Genomic DNA, 14,913 nt, shown 5'->3' on the forward strand with positions numbered 1-14,913 from the left:
TCAGAGAGAGATGTTGGTAGGTTCCACAGGAAACATTATCCTTTCTTGGCTAGAGGACAGGCCTTTGAGTGTGACATGGGGACTTTGAGTGTGTTAAGCAAGTAAAGAAGAAAAATCTTCAAGGCTAGGAGAGAAGCTCAGAGGACCTCAGGGAGAAGGAGGAAGCAAGGAAGGAACTGGATGCAGCAAGATAACAAGAAACCCTCATTCAATGGGCGTGTGGGTGGGGGAGTTATTCCCGTTTTGGGAATATCAGTAGATTATGAAACACATTGACATGCATAATTCTTCATTAATAATTTCCTTTAAAAAATGCTCATGAGCCATCTTAGATTGTCCAAATGCTAGAGAAGCAGAATTCTTTAAAAATGATGTAACATTAGTGTCTTTTGGCATTATAATCTTCCCATTGCCATACGGCAACAAAAATAATGTTATTGGTGTAATAATTTACATTTACAACACCCTAAGATTCTCCAAGTACTTTACAAGCTTCAGTAAAGTCTCACAATATCCTAATCTAAGATGTGGAAAAGTCACCTCCATTTTACAGCGGGGAGGGGAAGTAGGATGCAGACAGTCTAAGGGAAAGATTGTGAACCCTTTACTCTTAGCAAGTAGTAATTTGCTTTGCTGGTAGTCCCACTGATAACAAATGGGACTATTTGTATAGTAACATATTATTCATTATGAGCAAAAGATTCAGAGTCTAGACCTAAGTGATTGGCCCAAAGCTGATCCAGGATTAGAACCCAAGAGTTCTGATTCCCAATGTCCTTGCCTAACCTAACCCAAGACTCTCTTTTCAATGCTTAAATTAAAAGGCTTCCTGGGCTTTCACAGCAATGAAAATCCATCTGTATGTCTTCTTAGACAACTGCTTTTAAATGTCATGAACAACATGGAATTAGACTGACTAAAAACAAAAAGGAACCAGTTAATGGTCCCTCCACACACACAAAACACCTGCTAAATTGCTTGCACAAACAGAAAACTAAACTCATAACAAATCAAAATGTAGTAACAGTAAGACAATAAGTGGGTAGTAAATACATAACTGTAATGCACTCAAACTTAACCTTTGTGTTTTGCAGACATCTTACAGTAACACCTGTTTATCTAGGGTTATTGATCATTTAGGCTACTAGAATTAAAAATGAAGAGTTGGAAAAATGAGGAAAAGAAAACAGTGAGAGTTATGATGAGGCATTTTGGGGTCTAATTCTCCTCTCAGTTACACTGCTACATAACTGGAGTAATTCTAATGACATCAATAGAGTTATACTGATGTAAAACTGCGGTGATAGGAGAATCAAGCCCTGATCATTACTGTTTTAATTTTATTCATGTACCATGATGTTACATAGCTTTGGATGGCAATATTTAGCCTTGAATAGCCTATAGAGTAGGGTGCAATGTGAAGTAGCACTGCCCTAAGAAGTGTTGGGGAGGAACCGTGCATCAAGTGGTGCAATCCCTTCCTGCAGCTTGCCAGCACATAGGGTCGCACACAAGCTGCCTCATTCCTTGAAATTGCTTTCCACTGGCAGGCAGCTCCACAGGCTGCAATAGAGTTGAGGCCTCCTCCCCATCCCCTTGATCCATGTGTGTGGAATAGTAGTGAAAGGTTTCTTGCTCCCGTGCTCTGCACTTTTGCACAATGACCAACGCTGCCAAATTATGCACCACTTATAACAGATATAAGGAATTAAATATTACTTTTTTCCTGATCTTCTATTATGGTCCACAGGAAAGGAAGAGGAGGGAAAAAAGGCAAGGTGGACCCAAGAAACTTAAGTCTCAGCTTTTCCTGGGGTCTAGATTCACTGAGCAGGGGTAGGTAAACCTCAAGCCCCATCATGCTCAAACCGACAAAACTCAACCCAATGAGAAAGCAGTGTCTATTGCCAGAAGAGAACCCTTATTTTTTCTTGGATTTAGGGTATTCATCTGATCAGCTCTCTCTGCCAAAGTCTCTTGCTCTCTGATGCTTAAAAATAGTGAGCTCCATTTTCAAATATGGTTGTCTAATTTGACAGCAACAAAAATTCTCATGCAACCCATTGCTGTGCAAGAGGGAATTTTCACAAGCAAAGGGGGATTTGTACATGTAAATACTCAATTTGCATCTACAAGTGCAGCTGTTCTACGCAGAATGAGTACACACATTTTTGGGCGTGCTGATTACCCATAAAATAAAAAAAAACAAAGAAAGCATTTTACCATCCTCAAGATACATATAAAAACCATCCTCATGATAGATATAGGAAAGGGTATCAAAACAAAAATCAGTAGAATATAGAAGAGTGGACCCAGCAGAGGAAAAAAAATCTTCCTGCTTTATGGCAGTGCCTACATTAGAGAGAACTGAACCATTGGTAATTGAACCAGTGGAACTGCATCAATGTAAGAACCAGTAGTTCTTGAATAAATGCTAGGTCTGCCCAACATCCATGCATTAGTGCTGTACTCTACCCTTGCAGGTGCACAGCCTCTGGGTACCTATTCTATAGTTCTCAACATAGCTTCTAGGGTAGATTCTGATTAGCCATTCTGGTGAGCTCAGGATGATTGTGAAAGCACTCAAACTTCCTAGGAAATTCCCATAAACCCTTAGGAACTGCCCCAATTTCAGGTTGGATGGTCAGGTTGAATGGTCATCTTTATCCACAACAGAAGTTTCTGCTGGAGCTTTAGGAACATAGTCACAGTTGGCCCAAGGTGGCTGGGGAGAGATAGCAGAGAGAGTGTTCTAGCAGAGCGCCAGGGAAATGGGGAGGCATGAGGGTAATTCCTGATGTTTTCAGAAACAGGCATTAGCAAGTGTTGCTGCTTGCACGGCTGGTGATGGATTTAATGTATGAATTTCTTTTAATAATCACTGTGTGTCATAAACAGATAAGAAAGAGTTAATAGCATAGAAGTACTTCATGTCTCTTTTGCCTGTAAAGTGTTAACAAGATCAGTGAGCCTGGCTGTCACCTGACCAGAGGACCAATCAGGGGACAGGATACGTTCAAATCTGGAGGAGAAGTTTTGTGTGTGCTGTTAGAATTTGGTGGTTGTTCTCTCTGGGTTCTTGAAGTGACCAGAGTGCACCAGGTTTCTCTCCAATTCTCTGATACAGGCTCTTATAAATTAAAAATAGTAATACTAGGTAGACAAGCTGAGTTAGCTTATGTTTGTTTTCTTTATTTGCAAATGTGTATTTGCTGGAGGAGTTCAAAATTTGTATTTGCTGAAGGATTTTAATTTGTACTTATATACTTAGGCTGGAGGTATTCTCAGTGTCTGTAGCTAAAAACCCTGTCCTATCCACTTAAATTTACAAAGATAATTTTTACTGTTTTTTCTCTTTAATTAAAAGCTTTTCTGTTTAAGAACTGATTGTTTTTTTATTCTGGTGAGACCCAGAGGACTTGGTCTGAGCACCAGGGAATTGGGGGAAGAAAGAGGGAAGGGGGAGAGAAAGGTTAATTCTTTCTGTGTAGGATTACTTTCTCTCTCAGGGAGAGCCTGGAGGGGAGAGAGAATGAGGGAGGAAGTGAATTTTCCTCTCTGTTCTGAGATTCAAGGAGTCTGAATTACAGTGATCTTCCAGGGTAACTCAGGGAGGGAAGCCTGGAGAACAACGGTGGGGAAAAGGGTTTTCTTTCCTTGCGTAAGATCCAGAGGATCTGGGTCTTGGGGTTCCCCGGGCAAGGTTTTTGGGGGACCAGAGTGTACCAGGCACTGGAATTCCTGGTTGGTGGCAGCGCTACAAGTACTAAGCTGGTAATCAAGCTTAGAGGAATTCATGCTGGTACCCCATCTTTTGGACACTAAGGTTCAGAGTGGGGATTTATACCATGACACTGTGATATATTGTCTGAATTAAGGTGAGGGAGGTTTTTTGAAAAGAGAATGGCGGAGGTACCAATGCAATATTAAATGCTAGAAACTGTTGGCATGGGGATGTCCTTTTTGCTTTACTGTTGGTGATTTACTGCTCTTCTCTTCTTAGCATGATTTATATACGTTTTGTATGAGACAATATAAGTGCATTTATAGACGAAGAAATGTGGTTATATTGATATTAAAATACAACATACTGGATCCACTCTTCACAGAGAGATAATTTGTCAAAATAAACCATTAAGCTCACAAAGATACAGGCCAGCTACAATATATAACCCAATTACCAGAGTAAAGCGGAAGGGCAATAGAGTTCGTAGACTACAGGAACAGGCTCTTTATGTAGTAGGAATTCCAATTTTTCTTTCTTATGCACAAATAAGAGTAGGCCTAGAATGTATAGGATAACACTGGAAAGATGGGGAAGTCTGACAGATAGTGCTGTCATTGCATTATAAATGTACAGGTGGTACAAAAATATATTTAAGGAACTATTGCTGGGGCAGCTGTGCCATCTCTTTTTGGCTCTCCAGGTTGTCTTTAAATGGTTCCCTCTGAACTTGTTGGTTCTGAAACCTCGTTTCCAGGTTATGCCAGAAATCTACTATTACAAATCCTTTGTCGTCCTCCTTAAAAAAAAAAAATAGCTCTTAATTTTGTCCTCTCCAAATTTAAATAGGTGGTTTCTCCTTCCCTTGTCCTCATGCTAGTCAATCGCTCAGCCACTTGCAATTCTATACATCTGCCCCCTTGCTTGATCTGAGAGATCTCTGTTCAAGAACTGTTCAGTTGTATGAAAAATGAGAAACAATACAGTTAATAACCAGAGTAATGGCTCATCCAACACCTGGAATACCAAGGATATGAGCAAAGTTACCATTACTGTTCAGTTTTGAATCCCAAGGAATTCTGTACTGGGCCTAGGAGTGGAAAGGACAAAGTTACATTTTGATTTGGGAGGAAGGGAAGAAGAATATGGGGTGTAATGGTAGCAACAGAGTTGGAGAAATGAGGGAGTCGGGTTCATTTCAAATGCAGCAACAAACGTTCCTTGCTGCAGGCTAACAGAAGCCTTGATACCATCTCTGTGCAGAGGATCCCAACATCCAAAAATGAGTTTGTGTTTGCATGGGTCGGGTATCTGTTAGATTTCATTTCATGCATTTCTGGCTGACAGAAGGCGTGATAGGCAATGTAATGATTCCCCCATCCCACCCCAGCCCCTGGTCTCAGATAGCTGGACAGCAGTATGCTATCAATTTATGCCTACACTTATATTTCATGCAATATATAGAAAAGCAGAATGGAAAACGATTACAGATAGATAGGAGCAGAATGCAGAATAAGGGTCCTGGTCCAGCATATGGGCTGACTGATACAATGGTTGGCTCACGGTGCCCACCATGTAGTGCACTGCAGTAAAAATCTCCTGTGATTACATTTGCTGTTTGTCTCCCTTTAAAGAACTCCTCTTGTACTCATCCACCATTCTGTATCTGGCCACATGGCAGGGATCAGCCAGCCACTGAGAATAGCATGCCAGGCACTTCTGCCATTACCAGTGAGAGCAGCCCATGCAAAGTCCTGTGGATGGAGATTCTCGTGGGAGATACCTGGCAGGACCAGAGCAACTAAACCTGGTAGCAGGGGAGGGGTTCAGTGGATGCTATTCATACTGAAAGCACTGGAGGCAGGGCAGAGAGAAACAGGCTTAGCTTTGGGGAGGTGCTACATCTTTTGAGACTAGATCTGTCCATTTCATAGCAATAGTGACAGTGTTCACCATAGCACCACAAAAATGCTCCCCTCATCCCCAGAGCTTGCAACCAGTACATCCGCTATAAAAGGTGCCATACTTTATGTCAAAGGCAACTTCGCCCTGCCCACCATCTTCCATCACCTGCTAAACAGGCTCAACCACTCCCTCTGCTTCTGTTTCCAGATCATGGGACTCTCCCTCACCTAGTTCAGCTCCTCCTCTCTGGTGTCTGCCTGTGCCATGAACCTAGGGTCTACTCCCTCTCCTGTCCTGCCACAGTGCAGGATGCCTCTGTACTGCCCGCTGCCACATTGGGCTGCACTGAAGGACAAGTCTCAACTTTCCTGTTCAGCTCCACAGATTTGAGCACGTTCCTCCTCCTTGCCCCAGATCATGGTCACCACCGTTTTGCACTTGAAGCCTTTAATCTATTTCCCAGGGCAGCTTGCCAGACCAACTGATGTCTGCTGAGCGATGCCCTTGGACATCCACCCACAGACCAGGGTATTCAGTTATGACTGAGTGTTCTCATTGCTCCAGATGGTCACCAGCGACTGCACATGCGTCTTCAGCCAGCTGACAGCATTCTCAAAGGAAGCCTCCTTCTGAGACATGCTCACTGTGAAAGGAGTTGATTGCAAGACAGTGGTATAGAAGCAGTCAATGCTGGCATAATAGTACAGAAGTGAACGCTATGATACGTGCAAGTCCATCTGCACAATTAAGTGGTGTATAGCAAGTCTGATCTCTGACCAGTAAAGCACAGGCTTCTTAAGCATTGTATTGCATTATGGGCAGTAGCAGGATGACTATTTTCACTACTGGTTCTATTGGTGCTTGTCATACATACTAGCAATGAACTCACTATGGTGCTTGTCATAGTGGATGCGCTGGTGATCTAAATGCCCATGCACTATGGGCATAACATTGTGGAATTGTTGTTACAGGCATGCTAGAGTGCAGATCTGATTCTGTCTGTGAATGATTTCTGGCTCTGCAGTACTGAAATTATTTTTTCCCCTGAATATAAGCTCCTCACTTAAGCCCCAGTTCAGCAATGAAACTAAACATGTGCCTAACTTTAAGTACCCAAGTAGTCCCATTAAGGAACTACTCAGGTGCTTAATATTACACTTTTAGGAACTACTCAGCTACTTAAAATTAAGTATGTGTGTAAGTACCTTGCAGAATTGGCTTCTTCCCTTTCTTATCGGGGTGTAATATTGTAGTCAATTATACTATTGATAGAAACAAGGAAACTAAAATAGTAAGCATGCAGTTGAATATTTTGTTTTCTGAATGAGTGTGAAATATTAGGGATACATCAAAGTGTATTTTAAAAAATTTAAAGCGTTCCAAAGAAATTAGGCAAAAAAACACAGCTGACCAATGATTTTTTTAATTACTTGAATCTGAAATCTGCTTTACGTCAATACTAATCTAATTTTCCTTCACTTTTAGATTGTTAAACTTGTCCTTCTAGAAATAGAGATAAGAACAATAGTGTGCTATTAACAAAGACAATGCAGCAGAAATAATTATATTTCCTATCAGAATCATTATCCTTAATCACTGCTTGTTAATTCCTACAAGTAATTATACAAAGCACTATTTCAATTTTCTTCCTTCTTTGTCTTGCATCCAAAATACCAAACAACGTCACCATTGATTCTTTAATCATATCTGGGTCAAACATTAATACGCTTGAACTGGAATCTTGTTTACTAGTTAAACTGGAGCCAATATTGGTCAGAGATGCTGAACACCTGCAATTCATATATGCAGGAAGGCTAAGCACCAACCACTGAATTACTTGCAGCTGAGTCGGAGGTATTTGACATGTCTCAAAAACAGACTCTACACAAAAGCAACCAAAAAAATCCCAAACAAAACAAAATTGGCTTCCTTTTTATGCTACTGAATTTACCAAAAAAAAAAAAAAATTATGATGTAATCAGTTGAGGGAGGAAAAACCGCACAAGCCTGTGGGTTACAGCAAGATTTTCCCACTAACTCCATCAACAGCTGAAGTCCCCCATCAAAAGAATATGAGCAAGTCGGTTAGAGAGACAAGGTAGATGAAGTAATATCTTTTATTGCACAAAACGTCTGCTGGTGAGAGACATAAGCTTTCAAGCTACACAGAGCATAGCTCTAAAGCTTGTCTCTCTCACCAACAGAAGTTGGTCCAAAAAAATATATTACCTCAGCCACCTTTTCTCTCTAATATCCTGGGATGGACACAGCCATAATGTATCAGCAAGTAGTTGTCACTTTTTGACAGTTCAATGTAAAATGTACATACAGTACATCTGCATGTATGCAGATTTTGTGATTAGCAGTCACAAGATCAGTCAAAAACATAGTAGTTGATCTCTGATAACTGCCAGGAACATTAGCACCATCTGCAATAAGTGAGAATGCAATCTGGTTTGATAACTCCTCTCTACTTGCTGACCATGGTATAGCACAGTTTACTATTATAATGATCAATTTACTCATCAAAATCAATGGGAGTTTTGCTATTGACTTCAGTGGGAATAGTATCAGGTCTTTAGAGGTTAATAGGAAGTCAGCTGACTTCCAGTACTACATGAACAGATTTGATTACTCACCCTTGCTTTGTAATTTCTGTCTCCAGCTATCCCCCACCATCCATCAAGCTATTTCTTTGGTCAGACTTATCCAAACCTGTGACACAGTTTCGAAGGATAACACATTTTAGTACTAGTCATTCCATTATATGGCTGAGCTTACTCCTTTATCGCCTGATTAAAAGTACTGGATGCTGATCTTGGTTAAGCTGTGTATACCTAAAGACTTCAGTGGAGTTACTCCTGATATACCCTGATGTAAATGAGATCAGAATCTTATCCACTAAAGGTAAATGTAAGATGGAGCTGAACCGACAGGGAATGGAGCCAAAGGAGGCCACTGCCTTGAACCATGTCACAGGGAGTTGAACTTACCCCCACCTATGGTTAGTTTGCCACCCCCCAGGCAACAGATCTGCAGGCCAGTAAACAGCTCAGTGGGGGAGGCCTGTAGAGAGCAGGAAGGCTCTTGAAGAAGACCTAGTGTCAGAGAAAACAATCTGGAAAGGGGAGGCTCTCCACAGCGGGGAGGTGGAAGGCCTGGCTGGACACACCAGCAGTGTGGGCAAGGGCAGAACCCTTATCAGGAAGAGGTTTAGCTGGAGCCAGGGAGCAAGATCAGGTTTTATCTGTTTTAACCTGATTTGGCAAATAAGCCTATCGCTGAGGAGAAGGGCAAACTAATGCTATTGGACACATTATTTGGCTGTGCAGGCCCACAAGTTTACAATGTACTTTGTCAGCTTTTCCTCCATTGATCATTTTCACACAACATCTTAATGGTCTAGTTTTCGGAGGCATGTTGAACACCACATATGGCTTTGATTTCAAATGGGAGTTATGGCCAGATTTTCTGCAGTGCTGAGCACCTGTAAGTCACTGCAGCCAGCTCCCACCTTGTTTATTTAAAACACATTTACCACCAAATGGTGAATGCAGAATGGGTCTGCAGTGAAACGCTATACTTTCCTACACAGTGAAACGCCACACTTTTCTGGCCCTCCATCTGTGACAGCCTTGCAAATACATTTCTGCTACTTGCATCTTCAGCATTATAAACAGCCTCATGCTGGCAACACCTTCACTATGACACATAATGGCAATGCTGGCCACTCCCTAGGAGGGTCATCATTAAGCCTCAGCCTCCTGTTCCAATAGTCAGCATTTAGTAATATACCTCAAAAGCTGATGCACGACAGTGTAATCCAACCCTCCCTCTGCCACCTAGCCCCTTTGTACCCAACATGGAAGGAAGGCTTCGTTTCCTCAGATGCTCACACTTGGGAGTTCCAACAGGATGTGGTGTATCCATTGAGTGGGGCTACAGCATGCTAGCGCAGCTGCCATTTGCACCCGATTCCCAGCCAAGGAGACCTGCTTTTTGGGTGACACTAATCTTGCATCGCAAAAGAGGTCACAGCTGCTTTCTCCTTTCAGAATTTTCTTCCTTGGTAAATACGGTAGAGCGATATGCCAAGACATATACTAACAGAATCCAGCACAGATCTTAGGGTGCATTTAGCTCACTATTGTTATAATACACAATGTAACAATGTCTTTCTTAAACCTCAGCCATTTATCAGAAAACTACAACAAGCTGGCTTCCATCTTTGTTGTTCCTGCAGCTCTCCTTTCCTGGACCTGGAGTTCTCAATGCAGAATCGAGACATCTAGTGGCCAGCCCATCATCACTGCAAGTAAACGTCATTGCAATTATCTACAAGGTGTTTCTCTGCCTCTTCCACACAGTGGCCCCCTGATACAACAGAAAAAAGAGGTTTCAGGACAAGAAGAACAGAATGGTGATAATAATACTGTGGACCTGTCTACAATTCCTCTCCAGCTCAGAATGCCTGATTTATGGAACAGGTGGTATGTCATGTTAACTAGGGCTGGGCCTGACCCAAAATCCTGACCCCAACACTCAATGTTAGAGATGCTTAGCTCAGGCCTAGAACATTTAACACCAACACATGATAAACTGTGCATAATCACTTGGAGCTAAGATGTCTTAATCATTATTTCCTAATTTCCTCTCACCACCTTTTACTTGTGAGGTCCTTTTTTAAAATCTGCACATGGTGATCCACAGAGAGCAATTTCTTCTCTGTTTTGATCATACATTTTCGATGAACCTAACATTTTCTTGTACTGACAACTCAGAAGATATTTAGAAAGAGAGAATCGTTAATATAATGCATACGAGACCCAATCCAATGCCTATGGAAATCAGTAGGAGTCTGTCCACTGAAGTCAATGAGCACTCTGTCAGAGCCACTCCAAATGTAGCTTATCCTACTGCAGCACCATGAGTGTGAATGGGATACAATTTTTCACCTTATAAAAGCACAGCAGATACCTAAATAATTTTAATTCAGATTTTTACAGATCACGTCATATTTGGAAACACCTCTAGTAACTTTTATCCAATTCAACCCTAACCATTTCACTTCTACCATCCCACTTTTTTCCTCTTGATTGTTTCTTCAAAATTTTATTGAACTTCAGGATTCAAGTGGAAAGGGGCATTTTTCTTACAAAAAATTGCACAATGTGAGTAAAAATATCTTGCTGTAATAGAGTGGTGATGTTCACTTTGTGAAATAAAACCTGACTAATTAGACTTTTATGAGTCAAGTGAGGGAGAGTTTGGAAAGGCAACTTCTTGCCAAAAGCTATGACCAGGGAACAAAGCTGCACTACACCAGTCATAGCAGCTGTTCCCCCTCTGTGCAATATAATTACCAAAGAAAAGTACTTCAGTGGCCCCCTTTACTGTGGTATCTGGGCATCTCACAACACCCCTGTGAGGCAGGGCAATGCTACTATCCCCATTTTACAGAAAATAATTAAGGCACAGAGCGGCTAAGGGCCAGATCCTCAAAGGGACTTAGCCTCCCAGACTCTCTATACAATGCATGGGGAGAGTTAGATGCCCAAGAATGGGTACCACAAAAGCCAGCACATTGAGCAAGGGGCTGCCTAAACTAGCCCATAGAAAATGCCAACAAGAAGGGTGTGGCCTAAGTCCTGCTCTCAAGGGAATTAGGCACTGAGCTCCTGGTTAGAGGAAGGCGCCTATCTTCACTAGGGATCCACAGCCCTAAAGGAAGTAGTGATGCTGGCACCACCTCTCCCTTATAACCTTTAGTCCATTGGTTATAGCACTCACTCAAGATGTGGGAGACCCTGGTTCCAGTTCCCCTGCTCCAATGAACATTTAATTATTTATACACAATAAAATAAATTCAAAAGGACAGATTGAGAGAGACCTGCCCCAGGATACCCCACAGTCCAGTAGTTAAGGTATTCTTCTAGGAAGCAGAAGAGCCAAGTTCAAATTCCTGCCACATCAGACAGAGGAGGGAATTGAACACAGAATGTGGGAGACCCAAGAGAGTACTCCAAGCACTGGGTTAACACACAGTTATAAGTGGTGGTACCTCCTCCTTTGACTGTTTTGTATGGGTTTAGATGAGCTCTGAGAATGACTACTGGATCAGGCCCCACAGGTGATATAGGTCGGAGAATGACAAGTTTGACAATCCCTCTGGGATTTAGCATAAAATAGGCACCTGGGTGCCTAAATTGAGAGAGCTGTGTGCAGGCTCACTGGCAGATTTTTAGTTGCCTGTGGGCTTTAATGGTGGAAATTTAGGCATCCAGGGACTTTAGGCACTTAAAAGTTAGGCAAGAGTTGAGCCAGGGTTTTTAGGACCTCAGTGGCATATTAGATGTGTACTGAAGTAAGAGTAATCCAGTCAGTTCCTTTGGATGGTTGTGACCTAGTTTATCATTAGTTCCACCTATCAATTGCAGGGTAACACCGCTGAAGAAATTATTGCAGGTAGTTATGGAGTACATTGATCAGTTTTAATGTAAAAAATAAATGTACTGCATATATAATCACTACTTTTCCATACAATAACTCCTCACTTAACGTTGTAGTTATGTTCCTGAACAATACTACTTTAAGCAAAACGATGTTAAGCTAATACAATTTCCCCATAAGTATTAATGTAAAGAGGGGCGGGGCACTGTTTTAGATTCCAGGGAATTTTTTTCGCCAGACAAAAGACACACGCACATACACAGTATATGTTTTAAACAAACAATTTAATACTATACACAGCAATGATGATTGTGAAGCTTGGTTGAGATGGTAGAGTCAGTCAGACAGTGGAATATTTCCCAGGGAATGGCTTACTGCTAAATGATGAACTCGGCTGAGCCCTCAAAGGTTAACATATTTGTTGTTAATGTGCCTCACACTCTACAAGGCAGCACAAATGGAGGGAGGGGAGACAGCATGGCAGCGAGAGACAGAGACACACACTGTGTGTGAGAGAGAGACGCACGTTGCCCCTTTAAATATGTTCACCACACTCTAAGTACACTGCCTTTTTAAGTAGATCAGCAAGTTGAGACATCAGCTGTTGCCAGCAAGCTCCCTCCTGCTCTGTGGAGATGGGGTAAAGGGGGAGATCAGATGAGGGGGGGAGAGGGACACCCTGACATTAGCACCCCTCTTCCTCCCCGCCCTTGCACAGCAAGCAGGAGGCTCCAGGGAGCAGCTCCAAGGCAGAGGGTAGGAGCAGCACATGGCAGTGGTGGTGAACTGCCCAGCAACTGATAGCCTGCTGAGTGGCTGCCGCACAGGCAAGTTAGGAGAGCAGATGGGGGGCCGCTGGCCCACCCTGATTCCAAGCCCCCACCAGCTAGCTCTAATGAGCTGCTCTTCCTGCAAGCAGTGAACAAAGCAGGCAGCTGCCAAACAACGTTATGAGGGTCATTGCGCAACTTTAAACAAGCATGTTTTCTAATTGATCAGCAACGTAACAATGAAGCAATGTTATCCAGGACAACTTTAAGTGAGGAGTTACTGTACATGATTTATTATCTAGTCAGTGGTCCTGAACTGTAGCAACTGCATCAAAGTAAGAACCAACTGTTTGGATTAGGAAATACAGAAGCCATATTTTTGGCACTCTCACACAGAGTTCACTAGTAAAGTCAGTTGGCTGAAAGACAGCAGACAATACGTCCTTCCTTGTTGCTGTGGCAACAGAACCATGAAGTGTGAGCTAATGTACAAAAGACTTTGGGTTTCTTCTCAGCTTCATTTTTAAAGTAAATCTTTGTCCTGACAAAACCTAAGATCAGCAAGCAAAGGAAATTAAATTTAGGACTAAGTGAGACCAGCAAACTCATGTGTGTCAGGACTCCAGCTGAGTTCAAAATCATGGAAAGCTGAGTTCCTGTTTGTGTAGGGTGAGATGCAGAACTATTTTTACAAACAAATTCCAAATGCATAACACAACATAGGCTGTTGCAGCCCTTTTTCAAGCAAGTAGTCCAACTGACTTCCACAGGGCTACCTGCCAATTATTTCCCTGAATGAGGAGGAGAGCTTCCAGACTGCTTCCTTGTCTTATTAATATATCTGCCTTCATATCCTCTGGTCGGGATCTTCCCTTCTGTCAGGAAGGCTCAGCATCTTCCCCGGGTAGGGTAGGCCTTCTGCCCTGGTTACCTCTGAAGGAAATTAACCCTTTCCTTTCCTAGCTGAGAGTGGGATATATACACCCAACCAGTTTCCTGTTTTAAAAAAGTATTATTATAAACCATGGCCAGGATTTCACTCAGCAAAACAAACAAACTAGAAATGCTCTGTGTCATGAGCTACCGCAAAGAATTGGGTTTTTTAATTGCTTTCAAGTTGTAATGTAATGCTCAGTGAGAGACACGTCACACAGTACCTTTCTTCACATTTCAAAGACATTACCAGTCTCCCTGACTATTGATGCATTGAGATTTTCAAGCCAATGAATGTTCAAAGAAATTGTCCTTTTCACAGTAATAATTATTGAACTTTGAGTCTCTCCCCAGAGCCCTCTTATACTTCTATTAGGTCGAGATTTTTAAAGCCATTATCAGTACTAAATGTCAGCTCGCATGCTGAGATTAAACCTACTATGGCTAAAGCAGGCTCAACCTGGGACATGAAGTAAATTTCTGAGGAGGAAATATCCCTTCTGTGTTGGTACTCGATCAATGGACCAGCATGGTGTTAATGCTGGTGCCAGCTTTCAGATACGATGTAAAGACAATATCTTGATTCTGTGTGATTAAAGTGTCAGTGGTATTTTTCATAAAACACCCACTGTTCTAGCCAAATTTTAACACAAGTGGTTACATTTTGCTTACTTACATTCATATGAATATGATATTTTTCCATTTCTGGCCTCTACTGCAGAGCACTGTTAACACTACAGCTGATTCCATTTCACTGTGAGATGAAGTGATCCCTGCATCATTTGTAAAACACTGTGATCCTTTGGGAGGAAAGGTGTAAGTTAAATATTAACCCCAGTCTTAAGGCATTCCTTACTGCAGTTTGGAGTAAAAAAGTACATCCATCACAGAAACAAAACAAGCCTGAGCACAAGTTACATGCAATCAACTGGTGCTTACAGTGGACTGGACATATTTTATCCTTACCAATCCTTCTCCAACACCTCAGTGCACATAGGACACAAAGATCTGCTCCTCTTTACTATTCCCATGTTCAGTCTCCTAACTATAGTATCATCTTTCCTACCCCATAATCACCACTCCACCATCACCTGGCATTCAGGAAAAAAATCACCTCAGTGGTTTAACATG

At 42.0% G+C, this 14,913-nt stretch overlaps 1 protein-coding gene across 12 annotated transcripts in view; it reads right to left on the bottom strand.

The window, feature by feature from the left end:
• The window catches only part of MAPK10 (mitogen-activated protein kinase 10), a 260,373-nt gene that overhangs the window by 208,700 nt on the left and 36,760 nt on the right, over positions 1 to 14,913 (bottom strand). For 3 of the 12 annotated variants that reach the window (XM_032800210.2, XM_032800215.2, XM_075066126.1), the window contains exon 3: positions 8,269 to 8,344. The exons of the other annotated variants lie outside the window; for them this stretch is intronic. The gene's annotated coding sequence lies outside the window, so the exon portion shown is untranslated. The remainder of the gene's footprint in view (positions 1 to 8,268; positions 8,345 to 14,913) is intronic. 12 annotated transcript variants of the gene reach the window in all.

Source organism: Chelonoidis abingdonii, chromosome 5 (genome assembly GCF_003597395.2).
Source record: "Chelonoidis abingdonii isolate Lonesome George chromosome 5, CheloAbing_2.0, whole genome shotgun sequence".
NCBI classification, from domain to species: domain Eukaryota; kingdom Metazoa; phylum Chordata; order Testudines; family Testudinidae; genus Chelonoidis; species Chelonoidis abingdonii.